The sequence below is a fragment of the Akebia trifoliata genome, chromosome 5, assembly GCF_017979445.1.
Source record: "Akebia trifoliata isolate Shusen 1 chromosome 5, ASM1797944v1, whole genome shotgun sequence".
NCBI classification, from domain to species: Eukaryota; Viridiplantae; Streptophyta; class Magnoliopsida; order Ranunculales; family Lardizabalaceae; genus Akebia; species Akebia trifoliata.
In genome coordinates, this window is record NC_141379.1 from 12,818,146 (window position 1) to 12,838,743 (window position 20,598).

The window sequence follows — 20,598 nt, forward strand, 5'->3', positions numbered from 1 at the left end:
GCATACTCAATCGGACGGTACGTGGTGACTTGCTTGATATACCGTATAGGTGATAATCTAAAACTCCAACTCACTTCTCTGAAGTCAAAAATAGCCAGTTTGATCCCTAGTTTAGAGGTGGCACGTGATGCTGAGTAAGGGCCCATTTAAATACCTCTCGTCTAGAATAGACGTAGTCTATCCTCCTCGTATAGTAGGGTACAGCGGGATAGGATCTCGCTTAGGCACCGATTTTGACCAAAAAATGTAATTGATGTACTTGGATTATCCTTAATATTCTTATAAGTACGAGTCAAGAGTTGTAGCTTTCCTAAATGGTTTGGCATCCCACGGGGACCGATCATGTACTAGTACTACATCGGCAAATGGGACATGTGACTGTGTAGCTTACAATAGGTCAAAGGCTAAGGTCGCTCCAGCTTGGGTGCATCGATATACCTTTCAGAGTCACCTGATCAAACGGTATTGATGCCCCAGTTTGATATACTCTAAGGTACATGACTGGAGTTGTGGTTTTCATGAATGACGTCGCATCTTCGAAGAGACGGGCCACTCACTAGTGCCATGTTGGTTATATGGGACGTGCAAGCGTGCAAAGCAGTAAACGTGCCTGTGGTCTGTGCAATATAGGGTGGGGTGTGCCCGGGGCTTTTTTCAAACAAATGGGCCCATGGGCCTGATCACATCACAACATATATTCAAGCATCAATGACATCAAGTATCTAAAAATCAATAGATCATACCAATCAAATTATCAAAGATTGAATAAATGCATATGACAAGAGCAAGCATAACACATTAAATCAATAGCATCAAATGACAAAGGAAGAATTGATCATGATCAAATATGCATATATCATGGTAAATGATGCATTAAGAAAATGTGCCATGTCAAATGAGAGTAAATTAGTTCAATTGAGTTGAACAGCATGACCCAACTTCCAAATATCAACAAAAATGTGATATGGCAAAATTTTACTTGAAAAATTATCACATGAAAAAATGGAGAAATTCTATCAATAACACATCACGTGATACACTAAGGATTCAATTGAGTCAATGCTTTGCTTTAACAATTTCACACAATTTGTTGACTTTTCTCCTTTTTTTTTATATCTATGGTCCCACCAAGGATTGCTTTGGGAGATCCAAAATGATTTGGAATTTCAAAGAATATCAAATTAAGGATAGCACGATAGCTGTTGAGATAAGGAGTCATGACTCTTTTTTTTATTATTATTATTTTTTTTTAGAAAAGAAAAAAAAATTATAAAAGTAAAAAAAAAAAAACTAAAGAAACCTATTATCAACAATTACTAAAAATTAAACAAATTGATTTTTTTTTTTAACAAAATTCAAAATGATTAAAAAAAAACAAGCGTATCAAAGTTTAACCACTGAATTTAACAACATTCACCCAAGATTCAAACAGCAAATCTTGAGCCTATCAAAAAACAATAGCTAATCAATCTAGTAAAATAAAAATAGAATTGGGAGTTAAAATCCAAAGAGGTCCTTTTTTAGCTCCATTAAAATATATGAACAATGTCTTATGCGAATGTCTAGAATAGCACGAACGACATAAGCCCGCCCAGAAAGTCATCAAGTATAATTTGATTCTAGCCGTCAAAGTATGCATGAATGGAAAGTTCACCTTGGCCGCAAGTCCCAAAGAAGTAATTGCCATCACAAGGAAATAAAGAATAAAACCAGTCAAACCAGTAAATTCCAATATCCCAGCAATGACTCCACCAATGATAGACAAGAAGGTTCAGCTGTAGTAGATAATTTTCATGTTATTCTGCAAATTCTCGGCACTGAAGGTCGGTATATCATTTGTAGTATCATTTGATTTCTTCTTTGTGGAGAAGGAGATAAAAAACAGTAAAAACAGTTTTCTACTAATGACACACCACACGTAAAAAAAAATTTTTGTAATTTTGTTTACTGATTTTTTTTTCTTGGAATTCTCTCTTCATCACGAACAACATTAAAAAAGGCACTTTTTTTTTGTTTTTTAATGCACCACTCACAAATAATTTATCTTCATAACTCGATGCATATGCCTAGTAAGGCACTAAAAAAAAATTCATCCAAAATTAAAAAAAAAAAATCCATAACTCATATTCCAACCACCATCATTCCATCCTCAATTTATGTCAATTTAAATATTTCATTATTTAGGGTCATCCCAAAATGACCCTAGATTGAACCAAAAAGAAAAATTATATGCCAAATCTAAAATATCTAAAATTGAACCGAAGGTACTAATAAAGGATAATACAAACTAAAAAATAATCCAAATAAAAAGAGTCAACACCCATTATTTTAGACCAATAACTTCTTGAAATCCTGCATGATTTTAAGGTCATTCTGAATGATCCTAGATGATCCATAAAAAAGTGCCAAAACAAAATATTCAACATCCAAACCAGTGCTCAATTATTGAGCAAAAAAGAATGATAATAAATAAAATAAAATAAACAAATAAAAAAATAACTAAAACTAAAATAAAATAATTAAGAAACTAGGTCCTACTGGCAATACTTCCCATACTTGGGGTTTTTCAAGTCTGATCCTCAAATATCCCCAGTGGAGTCGCTATTGAAAGCGCCCTCGATCCGCGGGGTACGCGGATCCGCTATTAACCTTTGAGGTTTGGGAGTCGCCACCTAGTTATTACGGTCTAGGAACCGAATATCGACTCTAAACGGATAAAAAAAACTAATCTACTTTAAAAAAAAAAACTAAGTTCGTGGATCAAATTACGGGGTTGGAAGGTGTTAGACACCAATCTCGCCCGACAAACGCCGGTCTCTACTAATTCTCAAATAAACTACATTGCTAAAAGACCTAAGTAATAAAAAAAAATAAGAAATTTATACCTTTCCGAAGACAACGGTCTTATTCCCTCAGATCTGATAGAACTGGTCCTTATATTGTACTCCTCGCTTCGTTCTGTCATTGGATTCGCTTCAGATCTCTAAGGCAATATATCTCTTTCTTAGATTTGAATTCTTCATATTTTTTTATGGGTTTCTGGGTATTTTTTAAGGACTTCTAGGTATTTTTCGAGCTAAAGTTGAGGTATGGGTGTTAGGTAAGAAGTTGGGGCTTCAAAATTAGGGAGACTAGGGAAGCTTTTTGACCTACTTCTCTTAGGATTTATTATTTGAAAAGAAAATAGGGTGTGAAGACCCCTATTTATAGATTTTTTAAGTGTTTGTTTAGATAGAATTAGTGTTTAATTATAATTCTTTTAGTTAGAGTTATATTTTAATTAGAATTATTTTAGATAGAGTTATATTTTAGTTAGAATTCTATTGAATAGAGTTATTATTTAATTAGGATTGTTAAAGAGAATTATTATTTAATTAGAACTCTATTAGGGTTTTAATTTTTAGTCTCACTTGATTGACTTTAATATTTTGACTTTAGTCTTACTTAATTGACTTTAATATCTTGACTTTGGTCTTACTTGATTGATTTTAATATCTTGACTTTGGTCTTACTTGATTGACTTTAAGATTGACTTTAGTCTTATTTGATTGACTTCTAAGATTTTGACTTTAGTCTTACTTGATTGACTTTAATTTTAGTTAGGATTTCACTTTACATTAATTAATGTTTTAATTATTAATTTGAGAATTTTTAATTATTAAAATTGTAAAATTATCGTTTTACCCTCGGAGATGACTTTTTGGGTTTTAAGTCGATTTTTGATGTTTTAGGATGTTTTAGAATTGATTTTTATAAGAAAATCAATGGGAATGTTAGTTTTTATCATTTATAAAAAAAATTTGTGCAAAATGGTTGTGAACTTTATGAAGGGCATTTTTGTAATTTTGTCGAATTCTGTGAAAATTGGCGAAATGACTTATTTGATTTCGATTTGTTGTTTTATATGTTTGAAAGGATTTTCCTAGACGTAATATAAGCTCTAGGGATGTTTTTAGGTTAGAGGTATTTTGGTAATTTGGTCATTTTTTAGTAATTTTTATCATGAAGCTTCTTTTTGTCTGAAAAATGATAATTTCTAAGATTTTGGGGTTATATTTTCCTATCGTAGTGCGATTTCTACAGTTTTGTCAGTTTGAGATACCTCATCTGGATTTCTAAAACATATCTAGTAACAAAATAAAGCATTGGAATAAACATCCATCATTGGGAACCGTTGCGATCGAGTTGATGAGTTGATTAATCAGGCGAGTGCAAAAATGGGGTGTCTACACTCAGACATTTTATCAAACGGTTGGCATGCATATCCTTAATTATGAAAGAATTAAATACTCAAACATTTAGTTAAATTAAAAAGATGAGGAAAAAAATAAATTAGGAGACCAAGAAAAACCTAAATCACATATGCTAAAAATCCTATTTATATCATATAATTTTCAATAAGAAAAAACAACTTTTATTGTAAAGAGATCAATAAAAGGGAAATTAAAAGAAAGGAAAAATAAAAAATAAAAAAATTAGAACTTGTGTTTAAATCATGTAGACACCCAAATTTGACCTGGCCTTTGAAAGCGCCCTCGATCCGCGGGGTGCGCGGATCCGCTTTTGACCCTTGAGGTTTGGGAGTCGCCACCTAGTTATTACGGTCTAGGAACCGAACAATGACTCTAAACGGATAAAAACTAATCTAAAACCAAGAAAACTGAATTCGGGGATCATGTTACGGGATTGGAAGGTGTTAGGCACCAATCCCGCCCGGCCAAAGCCGGTCTCTACTAAATTCCCAAGTAAATTACATTGCTAAAACCTAGATAAAAATAAATAAAAATAAAAGGTTTACCTTTCCGATGGCAAGGACTTGGTTCCCTCAGATCTGACAAAAAGAACTCCTTGTACCGTGCTCCCTTGCTTCGTTCTGCTTCCGGATTTGACTTCGGATCTCCGAGGCAAGGTATCTCCTTGTTTTTGAATCTGAACTCTTCAAGTTCGTTGCGGATTTGGGGATGTTTTTAGAAGGCTTTTGGGTGTTTTCTAAACTAAAATTGAAGGAGGGATGTTAGTTAAGGAGTTGGGGCTCCAAAACTAGGGTTTATGGGGGGCTAGGGGAGCTTCTAGACCTACTTCTCCTAGGGTTTATGATTTGATACGAAAATAGGGTGTGAGCACCTCTATTTATAGATGTTTTTAGGGGTTGATTTGGATAGAGTTAGTGTTTAATTAGAGATCTTTTAATTAGAGTTGTGTTTTAGTTTGACTTGTTTTAGGTAGAATTGTGTTTTAATTCAAATTGTTTTAGGTAGAATTGTTTTTAAGTTAAACTCTATTAGATAGAGTTATTATTTAATTAGAATTCTATTATGACTTTTGGTCTTATTTGATTGACTTTTAATGTTTTGACTTTAGTCTTAATTGATTGACTTTTAATATTTTGACTTCAGTCTTGCTTAATTGACTTTAATTTTGACTTCAGTCTCACTTGATTGACTTTAATACCTTGACCTTAGTCTTGCTTGATTTACTTTGATTTTTGGAGAAGGCCCCTCTATTATATTTTAATTCTTTAGACCCCCAAAATGGAGGGGTCCTTAAAGAAATATCTCACGAACCCTCAACAATTTTGCCTGAAAGCCCGATTGATTGATTTTTTAGGTTCAAAATTTTAAATTAATTTCATTAATGTTTTACTTTAATTATTTAATATTTTATTTATTAATTTCGAATTTTTTAATTATGAAAATTGTGAAATTACCGTTTTGCCCCCGGAGAGGACTTTTCACATTTTAAGTCAGTTTTTGATGTTCTAGGATGTTTTAGAATCAGTTTTTCGTAAGGAATTCAATGGAAATATTGGTTTGTATCATTTATGAAAATTTTTATGTGAAATGATTGTGAACTTTATGAGGGGCATTTTCGTAATTTTGTCAAATTCTGTTAAAATTGGTGAAATGATCTATTTGATTTCGATTTATTATTTTATGTGTTCAGAGAGTTTTCCTAAGCGTAACGTAGGCTCTAGGGTTGTTTTGATGTCAGGGGTATTTTGGTAATTTGATCAATTTTTAGTGATTTTTATCGTGAAGCTTCTTTTTGGTCTGCAAGATGATGATTTCTATGTTTCTGGGGTCGTATTTTCCTAGCGTAGCATGGTTTCTAAGGTTTTGTCAATTCGAGATACCTCATCTGGATTTCTGAAACATATCTGGTAACAAAATAAAGCAACGGAATACACATCCATCATTGGGAATCCTTGCGATCGGGTTGACGAGTTGATTAATTAGGCGGATGCAAAAATGGGGTGTCTACAGATGCCCCTCTTTGGCAGAGGGTTGAAGCAAACTAGATAGCAAATCTATTTTGGTAGATAGTGCGATATTTGAATGCCAAAGCTAGTGACAGTTCATTTTGCAGCCTGATTTAGCAATTCGTCAGGGTGTTCGGATCCTTGAGAATAAAGCTCTCCCCAAATCAAAAGGTTGTCAGGTCCTTGAGCGCAAACTCTCACTGACGGTGTCAGATCCTTGAATTTTAGAGAATTCTCCCTGACTAAAAAGTGCAAATGTGCAAGTGTGTGCACTGTGTGAAACTGAGTAAAACCTGAGCATAAATTTAGCATAATCTGAGTATAAACTGAGCATAATTTGAATATAAACTGAGCATAATTTGAATATAATCTGAACATAGTTCCTGAGCATAGTTCCGAGAAAACCCTCGGCGGTATCTGAGCATAATTCCGAGAAAACCCTCGGCGGTATCTGAGCATAGTTCCGAGAAAACCCTCGGCGGTATCTGAGCATAGTTCCGAGAAAACCCTCGGCGGCATCTGAGCATAGTTCCGAGAAAACCCTCGGCGGTATCTGAGCATAGTTCCAAGATAACCCTTGGCGGTATCTGAGCATAATCCGAGAAAACCCTCGGCGGTATCTGAGCATATTCCGAGAAAACCCTCGGCGGTATCTGAGCATAATTCCGAGAAAACCCTCGGCGGTATCTGAGCATAATTCCGAGAAAAACCCTCGGCGGTATCTGAGCATAGTTCCAAGATAACCCTGGCGGTATCTGAGCATAGTTCCGAGAAAACCCTCGGCGGTATCTGAGCATAGTTCCGAGAAAACCCTCAACGGTATCTGAGCATAGTTCCAAGATAACCCTGGCGGTATCTGAGCATAATTCCGAGAAAAACCCTCGGCGGTATCTGAGCATAGTTCCGAGAAAACCTCGGCGGTATCTGAGCATAATTCCGAGAAAACCCTCGGCAGTATCTGAGCATAATTCCGAGAAAACCCTCGGCGGTATCTGAGCATAATTCCGAGAAAACCTCGGCGGTATCTGAGCATAGTTCCAAGATAACCCTTGGCAGTATCTGAGCATAGTTCCGAGAAAACCCTCGGCGGTATTGAGCATAGTTCCGAGAAAACCCTCGGCGGTATCTGAGCATAATTCCGAGAAAACCCTCGGCGGTATCTGAAATAAATCTGAGCATAATTCCGAGAAAAACCCTCGGCGGTATCTGAGCATAGTTCCAAGATAACCCTTGGCGGAGACTGAGCAAAATCCAAGATAACCATTGGCGGCGACTGAGCAAAATCCAAGATAACCCTTGGCGGAGACTGAGCAAAATCCAAGATAACCCTTGGCGGCAACTGAGCAAAATCCAAGATAACCCTTGGCGGAGACTGAGCAAAACTGGCAAAGGAATGAATGAATTTTGGAGAAAACTGATTATTACGAATCGGAGAACGAATAAATCTGGAAGATAATGAATCCGGAAGAGAAATGATTGATTCCAAGAATGATTGAATCTGGAAAAGAATCTCGAGAACGAAAGAATGTTATATCTCCTATGTGAGATCCAATATGCTTTTGTTTGAACCTCAAGGATTTATCAAAAAGTTTTATGAATTTAAAACCTGAGTTTTTATTTCTCTTGAACTCAAAAGTTTTTTCGAAAGAACTGTTATCAAGAGGGTAACCTTACTTTGGGGTCCTATTATTTTTTTAAGATTAACATTGCTCGAAGACAAAATGCCCCTAGTTTGACATGACCATGGCCTTGAAAATAATTGAACACATCATAAAAAAATGCCCCTAGTATAGGGGGAAAAGTTACATAAAAAAAAAAGAAAGAAAAATGCCCCTTGTATGAAGGTTTGAAATAATTGATTACCACAAGCGCAATAAAGACTCAACTTTTTAATTTTGATTAATTTTATTGAAGGTTTTGAGTCAGGCTCAAGAGTACAAAATTATTTCCTTTCGAGACTCATCATAGAATTCACCTTATCTCCCTTGGTTCACTTGGGGAAGTAAACATTTTCAGATCGATCATAGACAGATACTTGTGGCTTCTGAGTCTATGCCTGGCTTAAGCTAAGTATTGAACTTGGTATTCGGACTTCTAATGTTTCAGCTCGGACCGCTCTCAGCTTGGGATCTTTTTCTATTTTTCTTTGTTGCTCTAACTTTTGCCTAAGATCGCCTTTTCAGGTTTTCAATCTAGCGAGCTTGCTCTAACTTTTGCCTAGATCACCTTTTCAGGTTTTCGATCTAGCGAGCTTTTTTTTCTCTTGGCTCTGATTGTTGCCAAAGTTGTCCTTTCAGATTTTCAACCTTGCGAGCTTGCCTTAATTTTTGCCTAAGTCGCCCTTTTCGGATTTTCAACTTAGCAGGCTTCATCATTTTTTATCTTTTTATTTTTTTTTTCTCTGAACTTCTGGAGTTGCTGCCTGATCATGCTTTGCTATCTTCCTTGACTTTTCGCACGGTACTTAGGAGGACTTTTATAGGTAGGCTTAGGACTGGGTATAAAAAAGAAAGGGATTTTGAGGCTCAAAAACCCAAATGCCCCTTGTGTGGCATTTCATTTAAACTTTTTTCTTGAATTTTCTTCCCCATTTTGGATAATATTTCTTTCTCTTTTGATTTTTTTTTTTTGATTTTTTTTTGATTTTTTGTGTGGGGAAATATATTTTTTTTTACTTTGATGTGGTCGGGCCTGAAGTAACTTCTCAGGTTGCCTACGTACCCCAGAATTTTTGGGATCAGACCAAAACGTAGTTCAAAACCTCCCTCCCCTGGGTTAGGTGATCGGGCTAAGAAATACAATGCACAATATAAAAAAGGCTGCAAAAGGCTGAGAAAGGAGATAATGAATTGGGTAGCAAGGAAATTGATTCGGCCAAAGATGGCCTCCTTAAATGTAGTACCGTTTGACTTGGTCAAGGTTGGTTGGTTCTGGTAATTCGATTCCATCATGATCTTGAAGTTTGACAGCTTTTCCTGGTAATATTTCTTTGATGATGAACGGACCTCCCCAATTTGGTTTGAACTTCCCCCTGGGATCAAAAATCGGTGCCCTATTCTCTTTGAGTACTAAATCCCCGACTTGTAACTGACGGGCCTTGATTTTCTTGTCAAACGCACGGGCGACTCTTCTTTGATAAGCTTGCACGTGATACAACACTCTCAGTCGTTTTTCCTCGATCAAATTCAACTCTTCATATCGTTGACGAACCCAATCTGCTTCTGACAACTGACTTTCTAACAAAATCCTGAGAGATGGAATCTCCATTTCAACTGGCAAGACTGCTTCCATGCCATACACTAAGGAATAGGGAGTAGCTCCAGTGGAGGATCGAATTGAGGTTCGATATGCCCATAATGCAAATGGCAGTTTTTCTGACCAATCTCGATGTGATTGGCACATTTTCCTGAGGATAGTCTTAATATTCTTATTAGCTGCTTCGACTGCTCCGTTAGTCTGAGGTAAGGTCGGTAAGAGATGATTTATGGTGTGAGATTTTAAACTTTGAACACAATTTGATAACCTCAGCTTTGAAGTGCGACCCATTATCGGATATCAACTCTGAAGGTACTCCGTATCGACTAATGATGTTCGTTTGAATAAACTTTGCAACTCGAGACGCAGTGAGGACAGCATAAGAGACAGCTTCAACCCATTTGGTAAAATAATCGATGGCAACCAGATGTATTCGTGCCCGTTCGATGCCTTAGGTGATTTTTACCAATAATGTCAATTCCCCAACTGAGAAAGGCCATGGTGAGGTCAGACCCACTAATTGAGATGGTGGCACATGTATCAAGTTCGCATGTATTTGGCACTTATGACAAGTTTTGACCATGTGATGACAATCTGTTTCCATCGTGGGCCAGTAGTATCCTTGTCTCATAATCTTCTTGGCTAACATTTTCCCACTCATGTGAGGGCCACATTCTCCTGAATGTAGTTCAATCATTATCTGTTCAGCTTGATCTTCATCAACACACGACAAGTGAATCCCATCATAAGACCTTTTGTATAAGCTTCCTGCGCACAGGATAAATTGAGACGCTAATCTTAATAGGGTCTGTCGTTCTTTCCTCGATGCTTCTTCCGGGAATTCTTGTTTTTCCAACACTTTCTTTATGTCTGTGTACCATGGCTTTCCATCGGGTAGTCGAGTAGCAATGTTAACCTGATGGCAGTATGCGGGTTTATTTTTGACTTCAACCGTGATTGGCCTCAATTCCATGCCAGGGGGCAAATGGATCATTGAAGATAAAGTTGCTAAGGAGTCAGCAAATCTGTTATCTTCCCTTGACAGGTGTTGGAACAGGATAGCTTTAAACTTACTGACTAAGTTTAGCAAATACTCATGATAGGGTTTCAACTTTTCATCTCTAGTCTTCCATTCTTCCAATGACTGATGTATGACCAAGGCCGAATCCCCGAAAACCTCAATTTCTGTAATGCCCAGGTTCAAAGCAGCTTCGAGCCCTGCGATGCACGCCTCATATTCAGCCGTGTTATTAGTGTTCGAGAAAGCTAACTTAATAGCGATAGGAATATGACACCCTTCTGGAGATACAAGACTGCCCCTATTCCATACCCATTTTGATTGGCCGCTCCATCAAAGTATAACTGCCATGTTTGGTTCTGCGGTTCTTCCTTAACATGCAAGATGTTCTCATCTGGAAATTGATCGACAGGCCTTATTCCTTCTACTACAGGGTGATCTGCCAAGTATTTTGCCACAGCTCTTCCCTTGATGGATTTCTGCGTAACATGCGTGATGTCAAACTCTGATAGCAACAGTAACCATCGTGCGGTTCTCCCTGTTAACGTCGGTTTCTCAAAAAGATACTTGAGAGGATCCATCCGAGATAATAGGATAATTGAATGAGACAGCATATAATGCCGGAGTCTCTGAGTAGCCCAAACCAATGCTAAGCAAGTTTTCTCCAAGGATGAATACTTTCGTTCATATTCTAACATCTTCTTACTGATGTAGTAGATGGCCCTTTCTTTGCTAGTATCTTTGTCATACTGTGCAAGCATGCATCCCATAGCTTCTTCTGTGACTGACAGATAAAGAAGAAGTGGCTCACCCGGTGTAGGTGGGACCAAAATAGGTGGATTTAAGAGATACTTCTTGACTTGGTCGAAAGCCTTTTGACATTGCTTATTCCAAACTGTTGGCTCATTCTTCTTGAGAAGCTTGAAAATAGGTTCGCAGACATTGGTGAGTTGGGCGATGAACCTGCTAACATACTGGATTCTGCCTAGAAAACCTCGAATCTGTTTTTCAGTCTCGGGTGGTGGCATTTCTTGGATAGCTTTAATCTTTACAGGGTCTACTTCGATTCCTCTCTGACTGACTACAAATCCCAACAGCTTTCCAGAAGTTACTCCGAATATACATTTCTGTGGGTTGAGGCGGAGTTGGTACTTTTGAATCCTTGTGAGAAATTTTTCTAACGCAGTAACATGCCCTAGTCGTTCTTTGGATTTGACTATCATATCATCCACATAAACTTCGACCTCTTTGTGTATCATGTCATGTAGTAAGGTCGTGGCTGCTCTTTGATAGGTAGCTCCAGCGTTCTTCAAACCAAAAGGCATGACCTTGTAACAGAAGGTCCCCCACTGTGTGATGAACGACGTCTTTTGCATATCTCGAGGATCCATCTTTATCTGATTGTACCCTGAAAACCCATCCATGAAGGACAACAACGCGTGTCCTGCTGTACTGTCTACTAGAACATCTATGTGTGGTAAAGGGAAACTATCCTTTGGGCTTGCTTTGTTTAAGTCTCTAAAATCCACACACATTCTAATTTTTCCATCCTTTTTTGGTACCGGGACGACATTGGCAATCCACTCAGGGTATTCTACCACTTCCAAAAATCCAGCGTTAATCTGCTTTGTAACTTCTTCTTTGATTTTCAAAGCCCATTCCGGCTTCATACGTCGAAGTTTCTGTTTGATTGGTCGAGCATCAGGATATAACGGAATCCGATGTTGGACAATATCTGTGCTTACTCCCGGCATATCCTCGTAAGACCACGCGAACACGTCTTTGAACTTTCTGAGTAAATCTACTATCCCTTTGCGTTCATCGGGAGATAAAGTGACCCCTATACGAATTTCTTGAGGACTTTCTTTTTGTCCGAGGTTGATAACCTCTACTTCCTCTATTAGAGGTTGAGCCTGACGTTCCTCTTCTTGTTTAAGTAATTTGATTATTTCAGGGGGAGGTTCTTCGTCAGAAGACTCTCCCTCCGAAGCCAGATTATTAGTTGAATTATTATTGCGCTCGGGGTAATCAAAAATTTCTTTCATTTCACTGAAAAGAGATGGGGTAACAGGACTCATTGCAGACTGGACAGACTCACTCGACTCAGTAGGAAAAACAGACTCCCTAGAAATAACAGACTCAGCAGAAACAACTAACTTACTCGACTCAACAGAAATAAATGACTCAACTGGCATGTCAGACTGAACAGGACTAATGGGATCGACAGACCCAGCCTTGACATGCAACATAGGACTGACTACATGATAATTTGATAGAGACCCAACAGCGGGTTTGATTACAGACTGAGGATTTGGGATCCCTTCCCAACTGATAACACTAAGATACTATGATCTTCAATGAATAGCTGATCGATGTTGAGGGAGTCCAGATCGAGTTGCCAGTCTTCAACCTTCTTCTCCTTAACTTCTATGCTTGCTTCCTCTTCAAGCCGTTCCATGCCAAAGAAAATTTCAAACCCCGGCAGACGAGTACCTGTGATGTGATCAATAAATGGCTCTGGGAACCCACAGTAGCGGAAGTCTTCTCCTTCTTTCACAAAGTAACCATTGAGGGTCTTTCGATAGGGCTTCATTTTAATGAGATCTGTGGTACGCCTTTGCCTTTTAGCAATGGCCTTATCCCGTTTTGTCTTCCAATATTGGGCCCAATCTTCCTTAGTAGGCTTATATCCTAGTCCGAATGTGCCGATGGCCTCTTTAATTAATGGTGCCTCTTTAATACCTTGCTGTTTGCGACCTAAGCCCATACCAGGGAAGAATCTCATTTTCTTGAATATGTTGGCCATGCAACAATTATAGGTATTTTCCATTGGAAAATACTCCTTCATGGCTTGATCCCATTGGACTGAGCATACCTTTTCAAACTCGAACCCACTGAGCTCTACTCCCTGTTGTTCTGGTTGAATCTCAAGCAACGGCTTATCCTTAGCCTCAGTATTATTTATGATCCCTACAATTTCAGCATCTCCATGAAGAGTAATTACCAGCCCATCCTTGATAAATTTGACCTTCTGGTGTAGCGTAGAAGGGATGGCTTTAATCTGGTGTAACCATGGTCTCCCTAACAGTAGATTGAAAGAGAGACTGGATATCAATAACCTGAAATTCCACAGGAAATTCAGCTATGCCTGTGGACAGCCGAAGGTGCAAAATTCCCAATACATCTCTCTTGGTGTTATCGTAAGCTCTAACACCTTGATTAGTAGGTTTGAGATCTTCAGCCTTAAATCCGAGACAAGTAGCCGTTTTCAGCGGGCAAACATTTAGTGCACTCCCGTTATCAATCAAAACTAAAGGTACCCTCATTCCGTTACAGTCAACTGTAATGTGCAGTGGCTTAGTATGGCTTGCCCCTTCTTTTGGGAGATCTGAGTCCGAGAAGGATAGAATATTCTCCACGTAAGTTGCCCCCACTATACTGGCTAGCTGATCTGGAGAAGTATCAAGGGAGACTTGGGTTGTGTTTAGTGCTTTGAGAACAGCCTCCCTATGAGTAGTGGAAGCCATGAGTAAACCCCATACTGAGATATTAGCCCCTGATTTTTTCAACTGTTTGATCACGGAGTTATCCTCTTCGATGCTTTCCTTAGTGGGATCTTCTCCTTCTTTTCTTGCCAGGGCTGCAGGATTTTCAACACAGTTCTTGTGGCTTAAAAACTCTTCCACCTCGAGTCATATGTCTAACTTCATCACAGAAAAGGGAGAAGGGCTCATCTTCTTCAGTCAACACGTATGGATCTTCGTCTGTTAAAGATACAGGATTTTTCAGATTCATCTGGGCCAATAGGTAACTAGTGAACGCGGGACTATCGTAACGAGGTGGGGATAAACAATAGGTATCATCCGAGGTTAAATCGAATGGTTCATGGTGTGGTAAAAACCTCATTAGTGAAGGCTATCCCGGCAAGGGGGTAACTGGGCGGTTTAACTTGGATTGGATGGATGAGAGAAACAGGGTCGAATGGTGATGGGGTGTGAGAAACCATATTCAGGGTTGGTGGAGGTTGATAAGCAGGTAGTGGATTTGTGGTGACATTTGGTGGGCTAGGGATGGTGACCTTTTTGTTGTCAATAAGGTTTTGAATGGCATGGCGCAAGGTGATACACCGATCCGTGTGATGGCCAGGATTTTGATGGAACTCGCAGAACACGTTAGCATTTTGTCCAGCTGGCAAGGGATTAGGTAAAGGTCGGGGTTGGATAGGGGTAAGAGCCCTTTTTTCATCAATTTGTGAAGCGCTACAGTGAGACTCATCCCTAGATCGGTGAACTGACCGGAGTCCGAGGTTGACTTGGGTGAGCTTGGTTATTAGTCCGGGCTGGGGGTTGAGCTGGGGTAACTGAGGTATTGGCGATGTTGTAAGTATGGTTGATGTTGGGTTTGGGAACATATGGTTTCTTATAGGCCTGTTATCTGAGGGGTTAGAAAGGATTCAGAGGCAAACGCATCCTCAAGTTGGCTCCTGCTTGCAACAAGGATTCAAAGGTAGGGAGGTGAGGTTGGTGCCACTAGGTGTTGAGCATATCCTTGAGAGAGGTTCTTTAGGATAATTGATACTTGTTCCTTCTCCGAAGGTCTATCCCACATTTGAGAAGCCTTGGCTCTCCAACGACCAATGAAATCAGTGAATGTCTCCCCATTTTTCTGTTTAGTTGCTTCCAAATCCCTTCTTGAAGTCTCAATCTCGGTACTGTACTTATACTGATGCCAGAAGGCCTTTGACATGTTTTCCCATGTACCCACAGTAACTGGATCTTGAGACATTAGCCACCGTAGTGCTGATCCTAATAAAGTCCTTTGGAACAATAATGTCATATGTTCGTCACTGAGTCCCATAGTGCGCATGTTGGTAACATACACCTTAAGATGTGTTTTTGCACACCCTGTCCCACAGAACTTGTCCATCTCAGGCATCACAAACTTTTCTGGCAAATGGATTCTAGGGATGCGATTCAAAGCTTCAATGCCTGCTGCAATTTCATCAATACCCTTTATACTCTTCATTGCTGACTCCAATTGAGACATCCTATTAGATAATGCCGGATTTTCATCAAAATACTCTTCGTCTCCGTCGAGCTCGAAGACTTCACGTGGACGTTTCTCTTCAACCTTTTTTCCCTTTGGGTCACCTAAAGGAATTCCCGTCGATTCCGATGTCTGTTCTAACATTTCCACCTTGCCTTTTATATTGCTGATATCATTGGCAAAGGCTGCCAAGATCTTACGGATCTCCGTGAGTTCAGATTCTGACGCCATCTCTGCTTGTTGACTTGGTACTGTGGTTCTTTCTAACCGACTGGACTTACGACTCCAACTAGGAGGTGGACGCTTGAGTTTAGGCGCAATGATAATCCTATATGACCCCATCAAAGGTAGATTTAGTCAATTTCGATATTAACCCCTTGATAACATTTTTAAGAATCATTTTATTGAGGTTTGTGCACCAATCCATTAATTAATCCATTCACACAATGAGTATTTGAAAAGGAGATATTTATTCAAAAAAAAGAAAGATAATTTTATTGAAAATGATTGACAATATGTTCTTATTAAAACATCTTTCAACAAATTTGATTTGAACTATTTTTACATGGACACTTGGTTTTGTCTTGATGGTCATCAGGATTGCTGTCAGGCTTGACCCTCTTGGTTTCTAACAACTGGCTCTCTGAATTCTGCTGGTCCGTCCGGATACCCTAAGGTGCGCTTGTTCCATGCTTTCTCGATGAGGTGTACTAACTTTTCAGTCAAAGGCTTGGGGGAAAAGAAAGCTTTGGGTTGAGATAAGGATAACTCTATGGGTACACATCATACTGTTCTGGGATCAAATTAGGATGATAAAAAGATGTTTCTTCTAAACCCATCAGACGGACATAGTAGGATCCTTTGGTTCCTAGAACAGGGGGATCAGTCATCCACCAAGGGCACCTAAAACCGATATGACGAGCTAAGCGAGAGTCTAACCATTTACTCCAGGCTTTGACTGAGTTGTGACGCACTAACAGGTTTCTCTTGAGAAGTGTTCTGGCCCATATTCGAGGTTTGAGGGAACATCTACAATCTTAAGACGATCACAAAGCCACATATAGAGTAAGTGGGGACTTCCTTTGAAGCTTTCCCGCTCACCATTTTTTATGGCATCTAGACCTGAGAAGGTTTCAGCTAAGATGAGGGGCACTGGGTTGGCTTTCCTCGAGAGTTGAGAGGCTAAATCTATGAAGGACTCAGGGATAGTTTGGCCATCACTATTAGAGGTCAGTATGTATTGGGCTAGGATTCCTAAGCATAATCGATAGTCTCTAGTGGCTCGCCAGGCTTCGGGTTTTACATTGATAGGATGACTGTGGGAGCGGTACGGGCCCAGTAAAGGTACTAAATCCAGTCTCCCGTTATGGATTAGGGCCTTGGCTTCTTCTTTGGAAATATTCAATCCTGTGGCGAGGGCACCAGAATATCCGTCTTCAATGAGGGTCGGACTAGAGGTCCTGAAGTGGATATCCCCATAATACCGCAATAATCCTCGTGTGTAGGGCATAAATGCATGTACCCCATATGGAATATGTGGAGGTAAGGGTTCCATCGCTTAGCCATAGCATGTAAGAGGTTCCAGTCTATCTCAAACTCATGGAAGAAAAGAGCACTCCTCAACATGAATCTCCCAAAATTGATCTTCTCTACAGGGTGCATTCCTATGACGGTTGTTTTGACTAACTGATCGATTGGATTATCGTCGGCGGCTAACATCCTGATTTGACACAAAAGGGTATTTTAGTACTCTTCCAATGGTCCATGTAAAAGATTAATTTATTTTCTTTTGAAAAATTTCATTCTTATGGAAAATATTTTCTGGAAAATATTTTTTCTGGAAAATGTTTCTTCTAAAGAACACTTCTTTTGGAAATAATCTTTTTTGAAAAATTTTCTTTCTCTTATTTGAAAATTCGATTTCTATTTTTTAATTAACTGGCCCAATCCATCATGATTGTTAGATCTGGATGGAATGGGTCATTATTGAAAAGAATGGATTCTTTACTGGGTCGGTGCACCCGTTTTAATTTTCAAAAATAAAATTTCTTTGATCCTTGAGGACAATCATACACTTTGATCTCATCATTCACATCACTCACATACATTCATCCAACAACAGGCATTCATTCAATAAAAAACCCGGGAACACCCACGATAAGTTCGAGTCGTGACCTATGGGGAAGGTTTCTAGACTCTAGGCTTACTACGTGCAATGCATTTTTATCTGGCCACCCTTGCCCAAGCACACCTATATACCTTTCGATACGTGGTGACTTGGTTTGATATACCGTATAGGTGATAATCTAAAACCTCAATTCACTTCTCTGAAGCCAAAAAGAGCCAGTTTGATCTCCAGTTGAGAGGTGGCACACAATGCTGAGCAAGGGCCCACTTAAATACCTCTCGTCTAGAATAGACGTAGTCTATCCCCCTCGTACAGTAGGGTACAGCGGGGCAAGATCTTGCTTAGGCACCGGTTTTGACCAAGAAGTGCAATTGATATACTTAGATTACCTTTTATACCTACGGGTACGAGTCAAGAGTTGTAGCTTTCATAAATGGTTTGGCATCCCACGAGGGGACCGACCACGTACTAGTACTACGTTGGCAATCGGGACATGTGACTGTGTGGCTTACAATAGGACAAAGGCTCAGGTCACCCCAGCATGGGTGCATCAATATGTCTCTCAGAATCACCTGATCAGACGGTATTGATGCCCCAGTTCGATATACCCTAAGGTACGTGACTGGAGTTGTGGGTTTCATGAATGACGTCGCATCTCCGAAGAGACCGGGCCACGCACTAGTGCCACGTTGGCTAAATGGGACGTGTAAGTGAGTAAAGCAGTAGACGTGCATGTGGTGTGTGCAAAGCAAGGGTGGGGTGTGCCCGGGGCCTTTTTTTCAAACACGTGGGCCCATCAACCCAATCAATCCAATCATTATAACATGAATTATATGAATATTTAATCGATGTAAGCACTACCAATCACATGAATATTAACAATACAAATCCGATCTCATCACATCGACATTATGATCACAATCAAACATCTATTTCAAGCAAGATTATGGCATGTTAGAAGGGCGACTAGCAATTAATAATTAAATCGAGTTATTGAAATAAGCCCCTAGTTCCAAGTCTCAACAAATTTTATGGTTCAATCAAGGTTATTTTGGAGCGACCCTAAAATAATTCAAAATTTTCTAAGAATTTCGAGTTAAGGGTATAATAATGATCAATGAAATAAAGAGGATGGTTTTGTTCATCATTTTTATTTTTTTTTTAAAAATAAATTGAGCCCAATCAAGGAAATTCAAAAAACAAAACAACTTGAACATATGTCGCCATTAGCAACATTTTAAAAATTTGATTTCATTATTTTTTAAACTTCCCTTTTTTTTTAAAAAACTTTTACTCTCTATTTTTTTTATTTTGATTTTCCCCTTTTTTTAGAAAACAAATTGATCTTAAAAAAAACCAAGATAATTTTGTGAGACAGATTATATGCCGCTGCCAATAATCGAACTCATCCGGCACATGTCGAGATCGGTCTTGCTGTTTTAAAACAGTAGGATAACGTCGAGATCAACAGCAGCTCAACGTCGAGATCAACCCTTAACAGCAGCATAGTCGTCGAGATCAGCAGTTTAGTCGTCGAGATCAGAAGCTTAATCGTCGAGATCAGCAGGCCAGCATCGAGATCAACAACAGACCAGCGTCGAGATCAGCAGGCTAATTGTCGAGATCAGCAGGTTATCGTCGAGATCATCCTATAACAGCAGGCCAGCGTCGAGATCAACAGCAGACCAGCGTCGAGGTCAGCCTGTAACGTGGGATTTTTCGACGAATTGTTCGCCATTTCAGTGCTGTGATGAGAGGAATCTCTCTACGACCTTCTCTAATGGTGATTGGAGACTTTTACTTGAAAGAAGAAGAGTGAGAAACAGTGATTCAACCAATCTTCAAAAAGATCTCCACATTCGATCGAGATCAGAGGTATCTTTCTTACAAGAACAACTGATCAAGAACAGCCATTAAAGTCGAGACATGGGACGATTTTGAGCGAAGAATATGCGAAGTAATTCAGGTAACAGCGCCCCATACCAGTCCGTTAATCCATCGTTGATCAATCAATAATCAGGACGAATGCAAAACTCAAACGGTTGATCCTTAAATCGGCCGAGATTAATGAGCCAAGAGGTGGGTAAAAAACCTTTGAGGAGCAAGGTTTTTTCGAGTCTCTGTTGAGACAGTAGAACCGAATGAAGAAGACGATGTGTTCTTCAACAAAAAACTGATTTTTAAAAAAAAATTAAAAGCGTTTTTCTCTATTAAACCACCCTTTAAAACGTTGAATTTAAAAACTTACAATATTTTATACTTGGGGCACACCAACAGGAGCTGCTGCCGGCAGAAACTTCAAAACTTTTTTTTTTTTTTTTGACTATTTGTTTCTCTCTTGCTGTCAACGGACAGCACCCTCATCAAAACAAATCGATCATAAAAAATAAAAAATTAAAATTAAAATTAAAACTATTGACCAAAAGATCGACCACACACCCACAAATAAAATTAAATCAAAAATCGTTCTCCCTCTCAAAAAAAACCCAAGAATAGATCAACGTATGCTTAAAAATAAAAAATCGACGATCTCCCTATTCTAATAATCATTAATCCATTCTTAATAACATCCACTTTCAAAATTTTGCTTTTTAAGGTCACCTTAAACAATCCTCAATTGAACCACAAAGATAATAATATGCCCAAAATATTAAACATTCGAAGTCCAAACGCATACTCAATAATCAAAATAAAAAAAATCAAAGATGCAAATAAGCTAACAAATAAACAAATGAACGAACAAAATAACTAAAACATTCTAGGTAATTTTAGTAATACTCCCATACTTGGGGCTTTTCAAGTCTGATCCTCAATGTCCCCAGTGGAGTCGCCACTGAAAGCGCCCTCGATCCGCGGGGTGCGCGGATCCGCTTTTGACCTTTGAGGTTTGGG

The 20,598-nt window shown here is 38.9% G+C and overlaps 1 pseudogene; it reads right to left on the minus strand.

Annotated features, from left to right (window-relative positions):
• Nucleotides 1–1,529: 1,529 nt before the first annotated feature.
• Nucleotides 1,530–19,444, minus strand: LOC147401502 (uncharacterized; annotated as a pseudogene).
• Between the last annotated feature and the right edge of the window lie 1,154 nt (nt 19,445–20,598).